Genomic DNA, 18588 nt, shown 5'->3' with positions numbered 1-18588 from the left:
ATTTGGGAGGTTTAATTGTCAGCTCAAGAGTAGGTTTCTCAATTTGGAGAGGAAAAGATGTGGGTGTGTAGAACTGGAAGATTAATTAGTATCCTTTCAAGTTGAAGGATTTAGATTACCATAATTTTTTTTTCTAGTGGACGCTGAGATAGATTTATGACACATGAATACATTGGAAGCATTTTGGGAAGAAGAGGACGCAACTTGGGAAATAATTTTCATCTCCTAGTTTTGGAAATGATCCATCAACATATCAGGTGCAGTGGATGGAACTTTCAACTGATTCTTTTGCTTATATTTTTTGATCGTATCTTTACCCTTTTTCTTACTTCCATGTTTCTAGTATTTTCCTTTTTTAGACTGAATGATGTTAACCTTGGAAGTACTCAGGAGCAATATTAGAAAGGCTTTGATTCGTCAAAGTTGGAGCATATTTTGAATTAGTTTGATTAGAATATTTTCTCACTGACTGCTGACTGACATAACCAATCACCCCATTAGCAACATGTGATTCCTTCAAGGGATTAGGTTGAATAGTATGCAAATTTCACAGAGAATTATGTATCTTATCATAGAGTGTGTCAGATTAGGTATAAATCAAACCTAGATATTGAGAAAAAGCAATGAATTGCTATTCAGTAACAACTCCACCTTTGGAAACATCCTCAGTTATATTAGAAAAAAAATATTTGACAAACCATTCTGACAACAACTGATCAGGAATACAATTTTTGACCAAAAGACGTCAACACCTGCACTTATGTATATGATCAAATATATCAGTAGAGTCAGATTTCTTTAAGGAGATCAAAAGATTAGTACCAATTTCTAATGGATGGGTAATTGGAAATGGGTTATAAATGAGGTTTCGAATTCACTAAAGTTTTTAAATGAAGCTCTTGGTAATTTAACATACCACTTATTTTCCAAAACGATTAGAATTCACTAGAAAAGTGATAAACAAATTGAGTCATCATTTAAGGAGTTCGACGAAAACCATTAATGATAGGTCATGAGATGATTTGATGGATCTTGTCTATGGTTTCCATTCAACTTCAGAATGTCACTCAATAATTTTGTTGGAATAGCCAACCACCAAGGAGAGTGACAAACTGGATCATTCGTTAGCCTCATGAGATATGGTAACTCTAGCATTGCAATGAACACTAATTGCCTATTAAATTCCATTGGAGGAGGTTCACCTTGTGGATAATGGTTAACCGATGGTGGAGGGTATCCTAGAGATGATGGAATGGGTTGAGCTACTTGCATTTACATCCGACTAGGATAAGGAGGATTTTGATAACTATGATAATTGATACGAGGTTTCCCAGTTCCATGAAAACTTTGGTAAGAATGGAAAGGGTGACTTCGGATATGTTGGCCTTGATAAGATATTTTTTGTATAGTTGTTTACCCAATAGGAATTTGTGGGATATCTTGGACTATTTTCCCATATGGAATTTTCATCATTCCAATACTAGGTTGATTGGTTGACACTTGTGGTGCTCTTTGAATAAGTTGATTAACTTCCATCTGTGGAATATTATCACCAAGTGGGTTCAATGTAGTTTGTAATACACCTTCAGTATCCTGGGTAGATGGGATTTGAAAAATTCACGGTACCATTGGACTAGTTTGTAATTGGGATACAACCTAAACATGTTGACTCATTTGAGGTGTAACTTGGGTAGGTTCAGGTATGGATTGAAAAGGATGGTAAGTAGGAACCTGAGGCTTAGCTGTAATAGGTTGAGAGGTCTGGATTTGAGATAGGATCAAACCATATTGAATAGGCAAGGTAGGATTCCAAGGAGGAGCAACCATTCCTCGAAATGGAGCACCTGTAGGAAATGGAATTTAATAAGGTGGAGCACCAACTTGTATCATTTGATCAGTAGACAGGAACATTCCAACAAGTTGTGTCCCCTTCCCTGAATGATAATGAGTGAACCTATGTAATTCCCTCCTAGGAGGAGGGTACCAAGTATTGGACGGAGTAGGTTGTTGTAGGCATCCTAATACACTAAGAAATGGACAAAAAAATTTCTCCAAAGGTGGTTGGGTTGCAATAGGTTGAATAGGTTGAGAGGCATTCATTAAGGAGGGAACAAATGGTAATATATATGAAGATGGTAAAGGAGATGTTCATGGACTAGTTGAAACACTGGAAAAAGTTCCTCACAATGATTGGTATCTTGGTGACACTAATGGAGCACCATATAGGTGCGTTTCTAGTGAAGTCACAAACATGGAGGTTGTTGTGAATTCAATCAGTTCAATCATAATGGCAGATACAGGCTGGGTGAATGTTATTGATTTCATCATGGATAAACTTGTTAAGGGAGTTCTCTAAGGAAAGTTCAAATTTGAATTAAAATGAGGAGGTTTATGTAAAGGAGCTTTTTTTTTAGTATTAGAGGTAAATATAGGAAAAAATTGGTATAGAGGAGTAAAATCCTATCATAATGGTTTACTAATAGGAGTTTGAGGGCTATGAGAATCCTCTTTAGTAATCTCCTCTATGCTAAAAATACCAAGTGGATGTTGTTCTCTGTTAGGACCAAAAAATATAGGTTATGGTTGAGATAAAGGCATAGAAAAAGAAGAATAAATTCCTGAAGTAGTTTGTTCAGTTAGTTTTGGTTCTTTGGGATGTATAACCTCAGGTTGTAAAGTTTTTGAATCTGCAAATTTAGGTTCTATGCATTTAATTTTCTAATGTTTCAGGGGCCTTGGTTTTAATTGGTTCAAACTCACTAGCTTCCAAAGAAGTAACTTTGGGTTTGGTACTAATGCGAAGTGATGTTCTGGTTGGTTAACTTCAGATGTGGTTCCACAAGGGGTAGCTTCCGATGCACCACGTTCAAGATTTTTCATTTTCTTATTCTTACAATGACCAGGTGTTTCCTCTAAAGGTAGAGGAGGAAATATTTGCATTCTACGCAAATGATGAGGTTGTTTACGATGTTATTGCATGGTGGATTTATTAATTTTAGAAATTATAAAGACAAATAAAAAAATGCGTAACTAGGAAAAAGAGTTTACCAAGTCATTGTGAACTAAAATATACCATTACTGATATGTGTAGGAAATCTCCCTGAACACTGTTCTCAGTATATCACAATTAACAAGGTGGTCGACTCAGTTACCTGTGTCAGGATTTAAACCTAGTGGGGACTTCCAAAATATACCTAGAGGTACATGGAAGCACAGTCTGTAGTAGTGTTTTCTAATCTGTAAGCGTACGATGGGGGTGTTCCTATATACCCAAATGTATGTGCAGTGTCATATTATAAACATGAAGGTACATGAAAGAATGTTCTGATATGATCTGATTTATGTGGAAAACCAACCATCCATAGGAGTAACACTGACAAGTAACGATATCTCATATGTTTAGCGACGTCGGATCATGTCTTCTAGCCTAGACCACTGCATGTGTCGTTAATGTTCCAAATTCTCCTTAGGTATATCAAATAAATTTTAGATTTGACCTTGATTTAAGTTTTAGTTTGAAGGCTCATAAAACAAATTCACCTGAACTTCCTATAATGCAACTAGCATGATTAAAATAACTATTTTTCATTCAATGAAGATTTATCTAAGTGAAGGAAGGAGTTTCAATCAATGAGGCAATAAAGAATGGACTTCCTAATTAATATATTCAAATTTACTATTCCAATTCAATTCAAAGCCTTAATGCATGAAGAAAGTGATTTTTTTTCTTTTCTTTTCCCTTTCAATTTTCAAATGTAATGAAAAATGGAATACGACTAGATTATTGAGGCAAAAGAAGTCATACAAACTGGAACTAAAAATGAAAATATTTTATCAAATCAACAATCAATGATCAAAACCGTAATTGTAAAGAAGAAATAAAAATAATAAAACTCGCATTGAAAGGAAATCACACTCAAATTAAACACACTAATGGATTTACAGAGACATAGACCAGTTCAGAGACTTAGGAAATTACATTGTATCATAACAAAACTCAGAGCAAGGCATAAAAATGACAATTTTGCATCCTACATTGACCATCACAGGCTATATATGAAAACCAATGCAATTCATCCACTCATAGAGAGATACATGTGCATTGGGTTTCTCTGTCTGAGAAGAGAAATTGCGCAGGGGTTGATTTAGCTCAAAAGGCGAAAAAAAAACCTACCAAGCTTAGAATTACACTGTCCTAAGACTAATAATTGTCTGAAAAAGTCTAATTGAGTCATTTTAAATGGTCCTAAAAGACTAGGCAAAGGAAACCACTAAAGGAACATTGATGAGCCCCAATTTTTGGTACAATTTGGGCTCATTTGGCCTACTTGCTCTGCTCAAACCATTCATTTTTTATTGCTTATGCATTCATTTCTTGGTTTATTCGTGTTGTTTGTAGGAAGAAGGGTAGACATTCTATCTACATGACTAATGCATGATGCTTTCAGGTTTTTGGCATTAAAAGGGAGAAAAGACAACGAGAAAGGAGACAAGGAGACAATGAGGTGGCACTGCTGGTTTTTAGGAGAGGATTTCCACGGTCTTGGGGACCTTCCTCGTGATTCCCACCATAGCTCCGAGCTCCAATCCATCTCCCCACCGAGCTTAGAAGCAGCCAGCTGTTCTATAGGAACAGCAGTTATAACTGTTCTACAGGAACAACAATTATGACTGTCCTACAGGATCAGCAGTTTAAACTTTAGTTGGACAGCCGAACTCCTAAAATCAAGGACACCTATTGGATGAACATTTTGCATAAATACTGAGGCCGTAGCCTTGGATAGAAGCTTTTTGAACCTTGGTATTACTCTTGTAATTTGGAAGTACGAGCTACAACTCGGTTTTTGTTCCTCTTGTAAGCCAATTTTGGCATGTCATCAGACTTTCGTTTATGAATAAAGGCAGTCAGATTTTGATCTCATTCTGATTTTATAAGGGAGCTATAGCTCTCAGGTTAGGGCCCAACCTGAGAGCAATAGATCTCCTCGGTGTTGTAATGTGTTTGCATTTCGTTCCAGCACTTTGAGTTTTTTGCTTTCACATGCAATTCGAATTTACAGGTTGTTAGTTTAGTCTTTTTCATGAGCTTAGTTAGGATTAGTTTATGGTGAATTTGTTTCAGTTGCTTAGATTCGATAGGAGGATAGTTATAAATTATTGGAGCTCCAGCAAAAGGTTGTTAAGGCTCACTTCCATCTCTGTTAGGGATTGGGGTGCAGTCCATAACCAACCACCAAAAAGAAAAGCAGTTCTTCTCATTTCCATGCAAGCTGCAACATAGACATTTTCATTGAAGATCCATCCATGCATTTTTGACATTGAACCATACTTCTACATTCCATTTCCACGCATAAGTTTCGTTTCTTGGTTTTCCATTGCTGCTCATAGGTTTCATAGCACAGTTATCAAAGGTTAATGAATTTCTCGTTTTGATGCATAAGTCATTTGTTTCATTTACGCTGATCCTTATCAATCCAGCTCCTTCTTCTTCTTCTTGATCTATCCACCTACTCAGCCTCTATCCAACTCATTTACCCTCCAGCTCTCCCATTTCTCACATAGCTCCATTTACTTCAACTTTCGTTGATCCCATCCTTCCAACCACCAACCCACTGCATGCACTCTTCCTCCATCTGATTCCTCTGCTCCTTAGCCATCACCAGCTCCATCTCCATCTCACCTATCCTTCCACACCACCCCAACACTCCACCATCTCCCAAAACTTCCACGGCCAAACATCCTGTAGAATTGCACAGACTTCCTGTAGAAACCCCTGAGTTTCCTGTAGGATCCCCTGCAGCCTTCCTGTAGAAACCTGCAAACTCGGTTGCTGAGCATCTGAACATGGTAGGCTTCTGTGGACTGATGCTGGAGACCCTCTGGGACCTTCCTTAGCTATCCTGACCTTGCCCATGCTTTCCTTCCATTCCAACCGCTCCTGCACAACCAAACCCTAATCAAAAGCATCATCACAATAAATCCAACCACTTAATGAAAAAATACAAAAACATGTCTTTTCAGATGCAAGTAGCTTAGATGCATGTATTTCAGTTCCCTGCAAGTAATGGCACTATTGGGAGTTGTTTCATTCACAGTTTTGCATAGTTAGGGTCTAGCTAGTCAAATTAGGGTTTACTAGGGTTTTCATGCTTTGTTGGTTTTCAGTTACTTTCTGCAATTAGACTAGTCTCCTTTGAGTTAGCTTTCGTCCATCATTCATAAAGCTTCTTCTGTGAGCCTATAGAAGTTGGCTTGAGCCCTAGCGGACTTGTGCCAGCTGACCAAGTGACAGCTGCGACAAGAGCTAGTACTTGTGCATACAGCACCGTCGCTTCCAAGTTTGTACGAACTACCGGGTTGATAAAATTAGAGATAGGAAGCTCCAGGAGTTGTAGCATTATTGCTACAATACTGGAGCCCACCATCTTTTTGGCGCCGTTGCCGGGGAAGCGTCAGAGTATTAGTAATTGTTGCTTTTCTTCTATTTCCTTACTCTTGCCTTCTGCTGAGTAGTTTACTTCATTTCCATTCTGCAAAAGTAGCATAGACATTTCCTGCTTTCATAGATTAGCATTTCCTGCTTTCATAGATTAGCATTTCCTTTCTGCAAGCGTAGACTAGCATTTCCTTTCTGCAATTTCATTTGAGCAAAGTAGATTAGTTCTTTCCTGCTTTCAGTTAATTTTGCATCTTTCATAGTTAGTTGTAGATCAATCTGTCTCAGTTTTGCAGGTACCAAAAGAAAAGCAAAGCAAAAGCAATCAAAAAGAAAAAGAAAGTCTTTTCCATTTCATGCCTCGTAGGAACCGAGATAGATCAGGCAAATTCCTACCAAACACCCCCACCACATCACTGAGTCACCCTTCTCTCTTCTTTGGTGACAGTGACCCAGAAGAACCTATAGGTGAACAACCTGAGATATCCAAAGATCCTATAGTAGAAGAAGAGTTAGAGACCAATCCATCTGAAGCTATGGCTGACAATAGAAGAGAAGATGAGAGAATAGAAGGTGCCTTCCCCATCCGAGAGACCAATGGAGAGATGAAAATGAAGAACATTAGCCCCTCTGCCTTACCTCACTTCCATGGGCTGACCACTGAAGATCTAGACACCTTCTTGTTTGAGTTTGCTGTCCTTTGTAGAACCTATAACTATACTGAAGATGAGCAAAAGTTGAAACTTTTCCCTTCCACTCTCAAGGATGCAGCACTACGCTGGTTCATGGGCTTACTTGGGAATAGTATCACCACTTGGGCTCAGATGCAGCAAGCTTTCAACACCAAGTACCGGGATTACTGTAGGTCCAAGGAAACAAAGGGGGAAATCTTTCGGATGTCCATGGGAAATGATGAGTCCTTAGAGGATTATGAGGAGATGTTCCAACTAAGCTATAAGCGGGCCAGGTGCACACTTGACCTTGAATCCCTCAAGTTGGTCCTTCTTCGAGGAGTCCCTGAAGACCTCTTAGATACCCTACACATGTTAGCTGGGGGGGACATTTACCAACTGCCTTATGAGGACATCAAGACCGTGTTTAGAAACCACTCCAGGGCAGCTCGGAAACGAGGTAGAGGAAACCACCTCGCAACTAGTGTCCCTTTCTCCAAACATGAGCTTGCAAATCAATTAGAAGATCTTAAGAGTGAGGTGAGACAAACCATTGCCATGCAGCTTGACACATTCAGGATTCAGCAAAAGAAAGAAGAGGCTGAGAGAGCCTTGGCTGTCTTCTGCCCTAGGTGCATAAGGAGGCACCCTAAGAACGAATGTCCATTGCATTCGGTTGAAGTGTGTTTCGTTTGTGAGGAGGACCATCCCACAAATCAGTGTCCAACCTTACCTGGGTTTAAAGCCATGTACCAAGGGACAGAAGCTCCCACAGAGCCTCTCTATTACCTCAACCAAAGGAGGCCACAGGGATCTAGACCTTATCAGCAGGGGATGAAAGGGGCATCTCAAGCTTACTACAGCCCCAACCAATCGACTCCTATGCCTTCCTGGGGTCCCCCTGCTCATCCTTCATGGTCCATGCCTCCTCCATGGTCCTATCCACCTCAGTACCCCTCTCCACCTACTTCTCATTCATATCACTCACATACCCAGCCATAGCCTCAATGGAATGCACCTCAGTCGGGGTGGAGGCCCCAATACAACACTCCTCCTGCCATCTTGCCTCCACCACCAGTTCAACCTCAGCCATTACCTCCTACTCCTCCAAGGCAGCCTCAAATGCCTGCTCAACCGAACCCGAACCCCAACAATAGACAGGCCCAGCAGGTATACACTGGGGAAACCTCATGCCCTACCTATGCTGTGGAGATCCAGGAGATCAATCTTCGATCTGGAAAGACTCTACCAGATCGCCAACCTCCTCCCCGAGAGGATGAGGAAGATAAATAGGAAAGTGAACCAAAGGTTATTCCACCCTTTCCTGAGAGACTAACAGCCACCACACAACCCAACCCAGAGGAGGATGAGCTTCTGGGTGAGCTCAAGCAGTTGTGTGTAAAAATACCACTTCTCCAAGCCATCAAGGATGTGCCGATATACAACAAGCTGGTTAAGGAGAAGTGTTTCAAACACCCAGGCAGATGGAAGAAAGATGCCTCAACTATCAATGTCATAGGACAACTGTCTGACCTTATGTTAGGACAAGTCATCTGCCCAAAGTACCTAGATCCTGGAAGTCTTGTAGTAGATGTTCACATCAATGGCACTATTATACCTCACACCTTGATTGATATGGGGGCTGCCATTAATGTGATGACCAGGGATACCATGCTTAAGCTTAATCTTCAGGGTTCCTTGAGGAAGACCTCGACAGTACTGCAATTAGCAGATCGCTCCACCGTGACTCCTGAAGGGATTGTGGAGGATGTCTTGGTCTCTATTGACTCTTGGGAATACCCTGCAGACTTCCTGGTTCTGCAACCAAAGGCCAAGCTTACTGGATATCCTCTCATTTTGGGAAGGCCTTGGTTAGCTACTGCAGATGCTTACATAAGTTGTCATGTAGGAAACATGACCATCAAAAATGGTCCCATGTCCAAGCAGCTAGTCCTATACCCTCCTGCCCAACCCTCCTTAGAGCATGACTTACCACTCTGGTTGGAAGAAGGAGAGGAAGACGAGGTGTACTCAGCACCTCTGTGCACCTTAGATACCACTAGAAGAGACCCCCCAACCGAGGATGACTTGATCGAGACCTTGATCCAGAATCCACCTTCCAGTGCACTACCCTTAGAGAAGTTGGTGGAGGATGCCCAAGCTAGCACCTTAGTGGATCTTTGTACAACCAACCCTGTTACTCCCAGAGTCAAGAATGTGGAGTTCGGCCCTAAGAAAGCATTGAAGATCAGCTCCTCCCTATCTCCTTCCCAGGAAAAGGAGCTGTGTAGTCTGTTGGCCAACCACCTTGATGCCTTCGCTTGGAGCTATAAGGAAATGAAAGGAGTCCATCCTTCGGTCTGTACCCATCATATATACATAAAAGAGGATTGTAAAATGGTTAGGAAACCTCAGAGGAGAATGAATCTAGCCCTTAAGGACATTGTTAAGGAAGAATTGCAAAAACTGTTGGATGCCGGATTCATTTACCCCATCTCAGATAGTGAATGGGTGTCCCCTCTAGTGTTGGTTCCCAAGAAAAATGGGAAATGGAGAATCTGTGTGGACTACCGAGAACTGAACAAAGCTACCAAGAAGGACCATTTCCCTCTACCTTTCATAGATCAAGTGTTGGATGGACTGGCAGGAAATAAGTTCTTCTCTTTCCTGGATGGGTTTAGCGGGTACAACCAAATCCAAATCAGCCCGGAAGACCAAGATAAGACCACCTTCACTTGTCCTTGGGGTACCTTTGCCTATCGTGTCCTTCCCTTTGGGCTATGCAATGCTCCTGCTACCTTTCAGAGAGCTGTCTTGAGCATCTTCTCAGAGCTGGTCCATGATGTAGTAGAAATCTATATGGATGACTTTACTCCTTATGGGGCCAACTTCCAGGAAGCATTGTCCAACCTGGGAAAAGTCCTAACCAAATGCACTGAGATGAACTTGTCCCTTAGTCCTGAAAAATGTGAATTCCTAATGACTGAAGGGACCGTGCTAGGCCATACCATTTCTTGCCAAGGATTGCAGGTGGATCCTAACAAAATCGCTCTCATCAAGAGGGTTCCACCTCCTCAAAAGGTCAGGGATGTCCGGAGTTTCTTGGGATTAGCAGGATACTACCGGAGATTCATTAAAGATTTCAGCAAGCTAGCCTCGCCATTGTGTGGCCTGTTGGCAAAATATGTGGAGTTTAATTGGACTGGTGATTGTCAGAAGGCTTTAAATGAATTGAAGGACAAGTTGGTGTCAGCCCCAATCCTGAGAGGTCCAAACTGGGCCCTACCTTTCCACATCCACACTGATGCCTCGAACAAAGCCATAGGTGCAGCTTTAGGACAAGTTGAGCAAAAACTTCCATATGCCATTTACTTTGTTAGCAAAAACTTGTCCAAAGTTGAGCTGAATTACACTGTAACCGAGAAAGAATTCTTGGCTGTGGTCCATGCATTGAACAAGTTCCGACATTATATTACTGGTTACCAAACCTTTGTACATACTAACCATGCTGCTATTAGATATTTAATGAATAAACCATATGTGAATGCTCGTATTATTATATGGTTACTTTTATTGCAGCAGTTTGATTTGACCATTGTTGACAAACCAGGTAGAGAAAATGTTGTTGCTGACTTTTTATCTAGATTGGATTTGTCTGTAGATGAGGATGGAACAGTGGACGACCAGATGCCTGATGAACATCTGTTTGCTATTTCAGTACTCTCTCCATGGTTTGCTGATATAGCAAACTACCTTGTTTCAGCACAGTTCCCTCCACACCTATCTTCCAGAGAGAATAGCAGAATCATCAGAAAAAGTGCCTCATTCACTTGGATCGGGGGCAATCTGTTCAAGCTTGGCCCCGATCAGATCTTAAGGCGTTGTGTAAGGGAGGAGGAAGTCTTTGATATCCTCCTCACTTGTCATGATGGGCCTTGTGGAGGACATTTTGCAGCAAAGAGAACTGCCTTCAAGATCTTGCAGGCAGGCTACTATTGGCCCACACTTCATCAAGATGTCAGAAGATATGTCAGTCAGTGTGACCAATGCCAAAGAATGGGGAAACCGACCCAAAGGGATGAGATGCCTCTCCAACCTCAAGTGACTCTTGAGCCATTTGAGAAGTGGGGCATGGACTTTGTGGGCCCAATCAACCCCTCTTCAAGGCAAAGGACTTACATCATTGTGTGCACTGACTATTTGACAAAGTGGGTAGAGACCAAAGCAATCAAAGCAGCAACAGAAGAAAAGGTGGCCGAGTTCCTAAGAGAGAACATCTTCTATAAGTTTGGCTATCCAAGAGAGCTGGTCACCGATCAAGGGAGCCAGTTCACCTCCAACCTGGTTGAAGATCTCCTAGCTCATCACAAGATCAAGCATAGGACTTCCACCCCTTATCACCCTCAAGCAAATGGGCAGGTGGAAGTCACCAATAGAGCATTAGAAGGGATCTTGACTAAAGTGGTGAGCAGCAGCAGAAAGGACTGGGCATATCGCCTGGTTGAAGCCACATGGGCTTACAACACCACTTGGAAGACCACCACTGGCTTCACACCGTATGAGCTGGTCTATGGGAAGAGAGCTTTGCTGTCCATTGAGTTTGAATACAACACTTTGAGGATGGCAGCTCAGCTGGATCTAGATCTCAGCCATGCACAACAAGAAAGGCTGCTGCAGCTGAATGGCCTGGATGAGCACCGAATGCAGGCCCTCCTTCACTCAGAAGTGGTTCAACTTCAGAGAAAGGTGTGGCATGACCAACATCTCCATGACAAGCAATTTCAGCCGGGAGATTGGGCTTTGTTGTATGACTCAAGATACAAAGATTTCAAGGGGAAGCTGAGAACCAGATGGCTAGGACCATATGCAGTGGAGAAATGCCATGACAATGGATCTGTCCTCATTCGAACCATTGATGAGGAAGCCATTCCCATGCTTGTCAATGGGCATCGTTTGAAGATCTACAGGAGACCTCTCTCAAGACAAGAGTTCATCAAAACTATGGAGAAATCTGTATTGGTCATAGAGAAGGGTTCTGCCTCTGCTTTTGGCATACCCTGAAGAAAAAATGAAAAAAAAAGAGAAAAAAAAAAAAGAAAAGGAAAAAAAAAGAAAAGAAAAGTAAATAAAGATCCTAGGGTGAAAACCTCTCTGAGGCGCCCAAGGCAGGTAGTAGGGGTGAAAACCTCATTGAGGCGCCCCTATTGTCTTTTAAAAAAAAAAAGAGAAAAGGTTGAAAAAGATCCTTGAGTGAAAACCTCTCTGAGGCGCTCAGGGCAGATGGCACGGGTGAAAACCTCTTTGAGGCGCCCCTGTTATCTTTCAAAAAAAAAAAAAAAGAAAACACAATAAGCAAAATATGGTAAAAATTGCATGCAGGTTGCAGATGCTCTATGGAGAAGAGGAAGCCCTTCAACTCTCAGCCAAGGGTCCTTATCATGCTCACAAGCACCTCCTCCAAGAGTACCCATGTTTTTTCAAGGTATGTGCAATTTTATCATGGTTTGAATCTTCTACAGGAAGATGTTGTCTTTCCACAGGAAGGTGCAGTTTTTCTACAGGAAGGCGCGGATTTTCTACAGGAAAGTGCAGACCTTCTACAGAAAGGCCGAACTTTCTACAGGAAGCTCTGTGTTCTACAGGAAACTTCCTGTAGGAGTTTTGGACGGCCAGAATTCATCTTAAAAAGAGATTTTGCGACTATGGATTGGTTTGGATGCATGCAAGCCTCTGTTAGCATCCTTGCACATTGCTGTCACCTTGCTCCACCATCCTTGTCGTCATGCGACCAAGTCCCTGCACCAATAAAGAAGATCGATGAGTTCTCGCGGGAAAATCCATTTTCAAAGTCAAAAAAATGTTGGGATCTCATACCGTAGGCATCAAGAGCTCCGGGAACGTGATTGAAATGCTAGAACCTCCGTCGTGCAGCATGCACCCAAGGAGAAAGGACTGTTACGAGACCCCTCGCGGGAATCCTGTAACAGTTCAACCTGCTCGAGTGGATACCATTCACAGTACCGCCATCTGAAATGAAACGCGGGCGCATGCAAGCAAAACATCCACTCCATCATTGGCAGCCTGTAACCACGAGCCTCTGGGTCTGTGTAAGTCGCATGCAGCAGGTAGATCCCCTCACCATCGTCCAAGAACTGGAAAAATCGTGTGCAGCCACGTAGGTAAGTGTCTCAACCCTTCCTTCCATCAAATCGCATGAATCTTACTTTGAAATTGTTTGCAAAGCGTAAAATTGAATGGTTGAGCGGCCGTATGGCCAGTCGACTGGCCATGTCGGCTAGTTAAAGTGTAATTGGATGTTTGGGTGGCGGCCACGACAAGAAGAATGAACGGCACGCACGTGAGAACACTCTCATCAGAACATGAGTTAACAGGAAGAGGCGGCGGCAAATCGGTGGGAATGGATGCGGCAGCAAGCGAATACGCAGGCGGATGATGGATGACGTCGCCCAACAGTCCGGCGGGGACAGCTCATCCCCCGCGCCACGGATTGCGTTGATTCAAAATCTAATCGGCTAGATCATGAGCATGCATTTATCATCCAACACTTCAAACTCGGGTGGCTATTATGATCTCCTCTGCACTTTGATACGTCGAGCTGTTGGCTACCAGAACGCCGGTAAAGCACACCTCGAGCGCGGGCCAACTACAGTCCTCCCCGAGAATTGCGCACTGCTTCTACAGGAGCGCAGTTCTATAGGAACGCAGTTCTACAGGAACGCAGTCTACAGGAACGCAGTCTTCTACAGGAAAGCGGGTGCCTCACGAAAAAGGTGGCCAATTAAAGAGGTAACCCTGAACTCTTCATGCAATGGGTTAGTAGAAGTGGCAAGACCATCGTCCACAGTCGGGTCATAAATATATTGGTGGAATTGTTGTTCGCTGTACCTATGCTGTCGTTCTACAGTATGTCAGTTTAGGTAGACTGTGTTGAAATTTTGTGGATTATATGCATGCTCTACCTTAATAGACCAAATCTCTGTTGCATTTGCCACCTTTAATTAAACCGACCGTGTTCATCATGCCGGGTGGGTTTATAAGACGGGAACCCACTGATTCAACTAAACTAAGGAGAAACCCGGCAGTGGTAGAGCTCTTCACCAGAGCACAATGGATGCCTTTTTGTGATAAGCTGCAGGGCTACGATGATGAAGTGGCCGAAGAATTCTTGCAGGCTCTGAAGCCTAAATCTCAGACACTGGCCACAGTGAACTTCAGAGGTCTAAGCCTCAAGCTCACCCCAGAACATATCATTCGGATCACAGAACTTCCTATGGGTCTGCCATGGGATAAAGAGGAGAGAACGCTGAGTCAGCAGGCAAAGAAAGAATTCTTTCCACCTGAGGAAGAATTCTCGAAGCAAAAAAACGGGGTGCGAAGAACGAGCCTGTCGCCACCTTGGAACGAAGTCAGTTTGCAAATCATGAAATATATTACTTGTGAAGGTCGTTTCAGCATCATGTATGCATATCACTTTTGGCTGCTCACTGAATTGAGGCACCGAATTGACCTTCCTGTAGAACAAAAACTAAGCATCCCTTATTACCTCCTGCAGTCTCTAATGGAGTGTGCTACAAAGCTGAAAGAGGGTATACCAGATCAGATAGCCCACCATGGGTTGATCAAGCTTCTTGTGGAAGATGCATTGCACTCATATAAGGTCCCCCTCTCATGGGAATCCTTCCGGAATTTAACAAAAGATGGGGACATTAAAATGTTGATCGAAGAAACGGGTTCCTCCAGCAGTGAGGAACACGAAGCAGTGGCCGAGGAACAGAGAGAAGAAGGCCAAGAGACCCCGACAACAGTACAGAAGGGAGAACAAAGGAAGAAGCATGAGGGAAAGGAGGACAAAGAAAAGGGTGGCACACCTATCTTGTCAGCAAGGGAAAAGAGGATGAAGAGCAGAATGGACAAAGCAGAGGTGGCCCACGTCAGCCCAAGCACCTCAACAGCACCTGCAACCAAATTAAAAAGAAAAACTCAAGCAGGCAAGCAAGCAGAGGTGGAGACACCTGTGTCTACAGGAAAGCAGAAACAGGCTTCTACAGGAAGCCCGAAAACACAAACAAAGGCTTCTACAGGAAGCCCAAAAGCAAAGACCAAGGCTTCTATAGGAAGCCCGAAAATCGTTGGAGAATAGGCTTCTACAGGAAGCCCAAAAACGGAGACAAAGGCTTCTACAGGAAGCCCGAAATTGCAAAAACAGGCTTCTACAGGAAGCCCGAAGACAGAGACAAGGGCTTCTACAGGAAGCTCGAAATTGGAAAAAGGGGCTTCTACAAGAAGCCCGAAAGTCATTGAGACACAGCCTCCTACAGGAGGTCTGAAGACAGAGAGAGGGCCTTCTACAGGAAGCCCAAAAGCGGGAAAGAAAGAATCTTCTACAGGAGGCCCGGAAGTGGGCAAATCAGGGTCTTCTACAGGAAGCCCGAAATCTGAAAAGGAGGGGCCCTCTATAAGGAGCTCTGAGAGAGAAAAACGCAAGAAAGAGAAGGCTGGCATTCTCGAAAAGGAGGCAGCAGCGGCGCTGGCCGCCCTCAGTACACCTCCAAAACCGAAGGAGAAAAGGGAGAGGGAGACCCCTCTACCATCTGAAGCCAGGAGAAGCAAGAGGATGACCACAGGCAAGCCACAGCCTCCACCCAGCAGCCAAACCATTTCAGGGGATGTCCCTACTTCACCCAGTGCAAGAACCCCCTCTAAAACATCAGCCACCCCTGAAAAGGGGATCCCAAAAATAACTTCCTGGACACGAAAAATAGGCCAGTCGCCTTCCGAAGCCCGGCTCAAGGAAATAGGAAAGGGGGAAGAAGCATCACCTTCGTCACCACCAGAGGCAGCAAAGGCAGGGCCGCCAAAAACGGGAAAGGAAGAAGCGCCACCCTCGGCAGAAAAGGCAGAACCACCAAAAACAGGGAAGGAAAAGCATGCTCCGGGCTCTAGTTCTCGGCCAAAGACGAGGAGCCAGGGCAAAGATGCTCAAGGATGAGCAAATAGTTTAGCTGGGGGGTGATGATGAGCCCCAATTTTTGGTACAATTTGGGCTCATTTGGCCTACTTGCTCTGCTCAAACCATTCGTTTTTTATTGCTTATGCATTCATTTCTTGGTTTATTCGTGTTGTTTGTAGGAAGAAGGGTAGACATTCTATCTACGTGACTAATGCATGATGCTTTCAGGTTTTTGGAATTAAAAGGGAGAAAAGACAACGAGAAAGGAGACAAGGAGACAATGAGGTGGCACTGCTGGTTTTTAGGAGAGGATGTCCACGGTCTTGGGGACCTTCCTCGTGATTCCCACCATAGCTCCGAGCTCCAATCCATCTCCCCACCGAGCTTAGAAGCAGCGAGCTGTTCTACAGGAACAGCAGTTATAACTATTCTACAAGAACAACAATTATGACTGTCCTACAGGATCAGCAGTTTAAACTTCAGTTGGACAGCCGAGCTCCTAAAATCAAGGACACCTGTTGGATGAACATTTTGCATAAATACTGAGGCCGTAGCCTTGGATAGAAGCTTTTTGAACCTTGGTATTACTCTTGTAATTTGGAAGTACGAGCTACAGCTCGGTTTTTGTTCCTCTTGTAAGCCAATTTTGGCATGTCATCAGACTTTCGTTTATGAATAAAGGCAGTTAGATTTTGATCTCATTCTGAGTTTCTAAGGGAGCTATAGCTCTCAGGTTAGGACCCAACCTGAGAGCAATAGATCTCCTCGGTGTTGTAATGTGTTTGCATTTCGTTCCAGCACTTTGAGTTTTTTTCTTTCACATGTAATTCGAATTTACAGTTTGTTAGTTTAGTCTTTTTCATGAGCTTAGTTAGGATTAGTTTATGGTGAATTTGTTGCAGTTGCTTAGATTCGATAGGAGGATAGTTATAAATTATTGGAGCTCCAGCAAAAGGTTTTTAAGGCTCACTGCCATCTCTGTTAGGGATTGGGGTGCAGTCCATAACCAACCACCAAAAAGAAAAGCAGTTCTTCTCATTTCCATGCAAGCTGCAACATAGACATTTTCATTGAAGATCCATCCATGCATTTTTGACATTGAACCATACTTCTACATTCCATTTCCATGCATAAGTTTCATTTCTTGGTTTTCCATTGCTTCTCATAGGTTTCATAGCACAGTTATCATAGGTTAATGAATTTCTCGTTTTGATGCATAAGTCATTTGTTTCATTTACGCTGCTCCTTATCAATCCACTTCCTTCTTCTTCTTCTTGATCTATCCACCTACTCAGCCTCTGTCCAACTCATTTACCCTCCAGCTCTCCCATTTCTCACATAGCTCCATTTACTTCAACTTTCGTTGATCCCATCCTTCCAACCACCAACCCACTGCATGCACTCTTCCTCCATCTGATTCCTCTACTCCTGAGCCATCACCAGCTCCATCTCCATCTCACCTATCCTTCCACAACACTCCAACACTCCACCATCTCCCAAAACTTCCATGGCCAAACATCCTGTAGAATTGCACAGACTACCTGTAGAAACCCCTGAGTTTCCTGTAGGATCCCCTGCACCCTTCCTGTAGAAACCTGCAAACTCGGTTGCTGAGCATCCGAACGTGGTAGGCTTCTGTGGACTGATGTTGGAGACCCTCTGGGACCTCCCTTAGTGTTGTCGGGAAAAGTATCCAATACGGAATGACCCTATCCCACTCTAAGGGTGATAGTAGCTCAGCAACAATCAAAGCAAAGCTATTCGAGATTACTTCTTTATGAGATGTAAGAGAGGGGAGAAAGAGATCCACTAACCGATGTCTTCTGCTAATGATTGATCCAATCTTCTCTCTTTGCTACTTGCTCCCAGCTCCTTGCTCTTTCACTGGCCCAGCTACACCAAGATCCTGCAAAATGGCAAGAGAGGGAAACTACAAGAAGCATACATTCATAATGGATTCAAGGATTAGAATAAATCAAATACACAAGTATAACAATACACCATTGAAACACATGCATATAGGAGAACCTCAAATGCTTTATTAATGGAAGAAGTAAAGTTCAGGAAGTGATACAACCATAAGAGGCCCAATCCAGCATCACCTCCCAGCAGAAAGAAATCTCATCTTCACCTCCTTCAAAGCAAATCACCCAATAGTTCTATACTCAAACCAACAGCACTTCCTTACATTCACAAGATTCCAGCCTCCCTAGACCTCATGAGAGAGCTCTATATATAGGAGTTTTGGAGAAAGGATGAGTCAACTTGAGGCTGGCATGAAGCTGACTAGTGTCCTCTCTCACTTCAGTTATTCTTCAGTTCTTGAGTCCACTTGGAGGTTCTTGCTTCCACTTGGAGATCTAGAGCCTCTTACTCATCACCAGTCGAATTCTCTGATCCAAGTGTCATTTTGGAAGCTTCCTGGGCATTGACACCTTGAGGAATGACTGTGCCACTTGGCCAAACTCGCCCAGCGCAGGTAGCCTTCTTTGCAGTTGACATTCAGCGCA

Source organism: Pinus tabuliformis, chromosome X (assembly GCF_031772625.1).
Source record: "Pinus tabuliformis cultivar Carrire ecotype Pingquan chromosome X, CPIR1, whole genome shotgun sequence".
In the NCBI taxonomy this organism is placed as follows: Eukaryota; Viridiplantae; Streptophyta; class Pinopsida; order Pinales; family Pinaceae; genus Pinus; species Pinus tabuliformis.
This window is presented reverse-complemented; position numbering follows the sequence as displayed.